Here is a 6000-nt window from a genome sequence, read left to right as displayed (position 1 = left end):
ATACCTCAGTATAATAAGGGGATAAAGTTGGACCCTGGGAATTATAGGCCTGTAACTCTCCTCAGTGTAACGTCAAAGATCCTGGAGAGAGTTGTTCATGACCAGACAAACAACAAACAAAGGTGAACTTTACTTGACTGACTTCATCAGGAAAGAGATTGATGAGGGAAATCTTTGTGGAATGGTTCTGCTTGACCTGCAGAATGACTTTGTTACAATTAACCACTAGCAGTATCACTCTAGGCTGTGTAATGTCCTACTTGTTAGGTAGGGAGCAAGTGGTTGAGGTTAATAATTTGTTGTCTTAAGCAAAACCAATAAGCTGTGGCGTTCGCAGGGGAGCGTGCTTGGTCCACTACTGTTTTAACTGTATGTATAAACGATATGAAAGATGCTTGTTCTTGCCGTCTTTTCCTTTATAAGGATGACTACACTTTTGGTGTCTAATAAAGTAAAACCATGTTAGAGAGCATAGCTTAGCACAGAGCTTACTAACATTAGCACTTGGCTAGGAAATAATAAGATTTCTCTGCACTTAGGTAAAACTAAGGCAATTATTTTGGGGTCCAGAATTAAATTATGATGTCCTCTGAAATCAGATTGGAGTTAGCAGGTGAGGTGCTGACTGTCAAAACCTCTGTTAGTTACCTGGGATGCATCCTTGACGGAAGCTTGGGGGGTGTGAGCATGGCCACTAAAGTGCTAGGGAAGGTTAATGCCATGATAATTTTTTGCCTAGGAAGTCCAAGCTGCTTGGTAATGACTCCATGAGCGTGCTAGCCACTGCCCTCATTCAATGCCATTTTTACTACACTAATACTTCCTGGTTTGGGGGCTTATCTAAGCTTCTGAAGGGGAAGCTCCAGATAGCCCAGAATAAGCTGATCAGGGTAGCATTGAAGGTGAGTCCATGTACTCACATAGGCAGGAGCTGCTTCAGGAACTCAACTGGATGCCTGTTGAGGGTGTCCCAGATTAGGCAGGGTCTGGTTTACAGGTGTAGTTTTGGTTCTGTGCCCAGATATCTGACCGGTTACTTTCCCTGTGTCAATGTGTGCTTATAAAGGGTCCGGAGTAATGCTGGGAAAGGTATTTTCTTGTTTACAGGAGCCTCTGAGTGGAATGAGCTGCCTCTGCCCATAAAAACTACGTCCTCTCTGGGCAGCTTTAAAAAGAAGGTTAAAAACTGTCTTCTGTGCCCATGTGAACGTGCCCTACAATAATGAAATAAATGTTTTCCTTCTTTGTTTTTATGTTTTTTATATATCGCTGCCATACTGTGTACAACCGTATTGCCGATCTTGCCTAGCCATGTTGTCACCAGGACCACAATGGAAATTATTCCCAGACTTTATTGTGTGTTATCCTCAATGATTTTACTCACGCTCATGTACAGTTCCAGTCAAAAGTTTGGACACACGTACTCATTCAAGGGTTTTTCTTTATTCTTTAAAAGTGTTAAACAAATCAAAATATTTTTTATATTTAAGATTCTTCAAAGTAGCCACCCGTTGCCTTGATGACAGCTTGGCACACTCTTTTGACTCTTTTGGGGGTAGGCACCAAACTTCCTCCATACGTCCATACATGTTTTTAACTGGTACCAGTTACCTACACAGATGAGTCCCGTGACACTGGTGGGGGTCACAGAGCAAAATGGAGAACACCATCATGTTCGTGAGAGTCTCATCTTTCTATAGAGTGCTTAGTTTGTAGGCCAAACCATTCGGACGCTATAGTACATACGTTTTTGTGAGAAGACCAATTTTCGTGATGTCTCATGGTCTGGCAAACATTGCTGTAGCTCAGCCACCTTCCACCACAGATGTGGAAGACCGACATAAGCGGATGCGGTGGATTGAGACTGTGCAGATATCTCTAGCTTAAATGGACGGCTTTTGATGGGATTTTGTTTTATTATGTTACTTAGATTGATCCAGAGAGACTCTATTAACCTGTCTCCTCCCCTTCATCTACACTGAATGAAGTGGATTTAACAAGTGACATCAATAAGGGATCATAGCTTTCACCTGGATTCACCTGGTCAGTCTATGTCATGGAAAGAACAGGTGTTCATAATGTTTTGTACACAGTGTATGTGTGCTTGTTTTTAATTGGTCGAATTAATAAGCTAAAATAAACATGCTTATTGGATGAAGTTAAATGAGTATTGAGACCAGCCCTCCTGATTGATCTTTTTATAAACTACATTAAATAGCATAAAGTTAAGGCTTCTTACAATGTAACAGTATTTATTGAACCTTAAAATGAGTAACACTTCCATGGCCACATTTTTAGGTTACTACTATGAATGTCTTCCTATGTAATCATAGAAAGTGTGCATGTTCTAGATAGCATGCCAAGGTCGCAGGTCTGTGAGATCTTCACAATTACTATAATAATCTATGCAGAATCTCAAACAGTATTGATTACTTGCACTATGTGCTTTTAATATAATCTCAACTGCAATCCAGGTCACGTGGTTGTGCTATTAGATGAAGCACAGTGATAACACAATAAGTTGTATAAATACAAAATATCTTACATTGTATTCCCATTTGAACTTTGTTGTGCTTTTAAATGGCTGAAAAAGTGCAGTGATATCACATTTAGTAACAACTAATCCAAAAATCAATTTGGCTGTGCTTTTAGATGGTTGAAAGCATAGTGAACACATTGGGAATTCAACAAACTTCTGGCTGTCTTTTTGAGCGGGCGAATAAAGGTTGAAATCTCATTGATCAACGTCTCAACCAAATATTACCTCAAATTCCATGTTGAAATGATGTGGTGTGCCCAGTGGCCTCTTTCCTACTTGTTAAATAATTTCCCCTTTTAAATGAAATCATCGAGACTTGCAGTGGAGTGAATAATGGAGACCCCCTGAACCCTTGACCCTTGTTGCTCGGTGCACACTAACATACTTTGTCACCGGCAGTTTCAGAGCACCGCTGCAGCGTCTTTGTAAGGCAATGTTTGGGTTCGAGGAAGAAGACAGACTATGTCAGCAAAATAAGTTAGAGTGCTAATGGACATGTGGTGTATGTTAGGATGCTATAAACTATGGCTAATTGCTAATAAATAACAATGGTATATAAATGTCCACTCTGCACTCTCCACCATCTGAATCCCCTCAGCGACTCAACAGTGCTCCAACGTATCGGTTGTGAGCTCCTTGCCACTTTGGTAAGATATTGCGTGCATTCAAAACAGCTGACAGAGATGGAGATGGACCATTAGCAAGGCCCACATACGATCTCTGCTGTTAAAATCTACTTACTGAAAGTACAGTCACTATGGGTTCCGTGGTTTTTCTCTCGTTGTTGTTGTGCTTGTGTGGTGAGTGAATCTGTTCAACAGAGATTGTGATCTCTCACAAACCGTTACATGATAAACAGCGATGGGAGGGGGGAAGTATTTGAAGGAATAAATTCACTGCCTCCATCAGCACACAAATACAATACACAATGACCCATTACCCCACCCGCATTACACATCTCCTCCAGAAACAAACACAACAATGAGGAGGAAATGGAATTAATAATTCATAGGCTTCCGTAGAGGGACTGGCTTTCAGAATCAAGTGTTTTGACATTTGTCTCCTGTAATCCAGAGTACACAGTGATTGAGTGTTTGACGTTGGGAAGACAAGGCTGCAACCAAGGGAAGAGTGGCCTGAGGGGGCTGTGTGGGAATGCCATGCGCTTAACATGATGATGGCGACTCGTCGACTTTTCTGCCCTCTTCTTCGCACTAAAAGGAGCCCAATTGAATCTCCATTAACCTCCAGAGTGCAAAGGGGAGCCTGTTCCAGCCATTAGTACTCTGCTCTGAACCAGACACACACAAACACCCACACACCTCTGTCATGACGTTGTATTAGTTATGGTGACTACTGTTGCTCATCGAATGATTACAAGTTTCTAATTGCGTGATTAACTGAATCAAGCAATTATTAACTCATTAACCTGGGGCACCATGGGAAAACTAGTTTTCATTGAGTTTCAATTTCCCAAATTAACTCAAAGAATATCAGAATATCGATTTTACAACAGCCACTAACTAACCAGTTACCTCTACAATCTTGTTCTGAATGTCGTATAGTCCGTGAATCTGCACGGACCCCGGGTCTCACCAATGAGTACGTACCACACCAATCTTAGTTGAGTATTTATTTACTAAAAAGCTTAAATTATGATAAAAGATACACATAGACAAAACACATTATAGGCTATTGATTAGAACTTAGTATAACGGGCCAACACACTATGGCGCGTTTTACCCAAAATGGGGATTTCAAAGAGAGAGAGAAAAAAAGAAAGTACACAAGAGAAATATACATTTGGGTGAATTTGTCATCTATGCTTATTCCAACCCTAGCCTTGCCCCACACTGCCGCTCTTATGGGTCAGAATATAATGATGTAATTACGTGGGGGAGGTCTCCGAGGATTCTCTGCGTGGACCGTTCAAGGGACCGTTCAGTTGCTCGATGACGCACTACTCCGGCGCACCTCTCTGATGGTCCTCCTGATATCAGTGTCCTTTTGGCTTAGGAGTCTGTTCCCTCACCCTTGCTCTGGAAGGGGTCTTCTGAGGACAGACAACTCTGTAGCTCAGAGCCCACAGCGTCTGAATGAAACGGTGTAGATACCACGATTCAATGGGAGATGGAGGCTAGGTGGTTCGACTTGAATTCACCCGCTTAGACATAGTTACTCATCCATAGCTTGGGTAGAAAAAGATTTCTTTGTCTTCAAACTTGCGTTGCGTTTTGGGTTCGTTGACTTTTTAGACCTTGGCTGCAGCTTGGGTCACGTAGTCTTCCCTGTAAATTCTTCCCTCACAGGTTTTATACCCTCGGGTCAGAAGTGGGTGTAACCACCTTTAGGGCAATTCTCTGGGCGTACCCAGTTAAGAGCAAGGTCTAGGTTTTATTCAAATCCGATTTTAGACAACTAACTTAACATTTCGTCTTTACCAAAACATTCCCTTTGATTTGGACATTTTCCACACAACATACAATGTATAAACATCAAACATAGACTAGGAAAACTCTTCACGTTACAATGTTTTCGTAATAACGTCATCTATTAACAAAACAGAAATGACATACATTTTCATGTTCCATCTATCGTCATGACCACCAGTGTGTCTGACGAAAACCATTGTTCCAAAGTCCCTTTAGTTCATGTTTAATGTTCTGAGGCTGGTTCTCCATAGTAACAGGACAAAGGAATTTGTCTGTGGCCTGAGATTTTCCAGGGGTGTGAGGGATCAGAAAACCCCCACATCTTCAGACCCCTAGATCTCTCCTCCTCTGTTGGGGTTGAGAGATAATCTGTAGGGTTGTGGTCTCCTGTAACCTGACCTGATCAGGACAGTCATGACACCTCTCCATCCCCATGCATTACCAGTGCGACTGGGGCTCCCCTGCAACTTCCCTTACTGAAGACAACAGCAACGGAAAAAACACATTGGAATAATTTAAGTCCATCATGTTGACTAACTGATGAAAGCTCTTGAGATTAAGGCCTCTCCTGATTTGTTCTGCCTCTAAGTGCTTGATTCAATCCGTATTGTTGAAGTTCAGAGCTATAGCTCTATTTAAATTGAAAGGCTATGTTCCTGCGTTTGCGGAGACCGCATTCACGGTAAACGCTGCATATGCCGGATCAGTAGGAGCATTATAGCGCTGAACTTTAGCAATACGGATTGAATCGAGTCCTAAAACCTCTACTGTCCTCCTGGACTGTTCTGGCCGTAGCTCACATTATGAGTGTTAACTTTAGGGTTTGGGGGATTGAAACGCAGAAAGAGCCTTGTTGGTCACTGACTGGTCATAAGTGTGGATAACCACACCTGGGTTCAAATGATATTTGAAATCTTTAAAATACTTTGAACTGTTACTGTGGTCTGCCTAGAGTGCCAGATGAACAAGATGAGCAAGACTATTGCATTCTAGCGACTATTGCATTCTAGTGACTATTGCTTTCTAGTG

Source organism: Oncorhynchus clarkii, chromosome 1 (genome assembly GCF_045791955.1).
Source record: "Oncorhynchus clarkii lewisi isolate Uvic-CL-2024 chromosome 1, UVic_Ocla_1.0, whole genome shotgun sequence".
Lineage (NCBI taxonomy): Eukaryota > Metazoa > Chordata > Actinopteri > Salmoniformes > Salmonidae > Oncorhynchus > Oncorhynchus clarkii.
The sequence above is the reverse complement of the archived record's forward strand: the minus strand, read 5'-3'. Positions refer to the sequence as shown.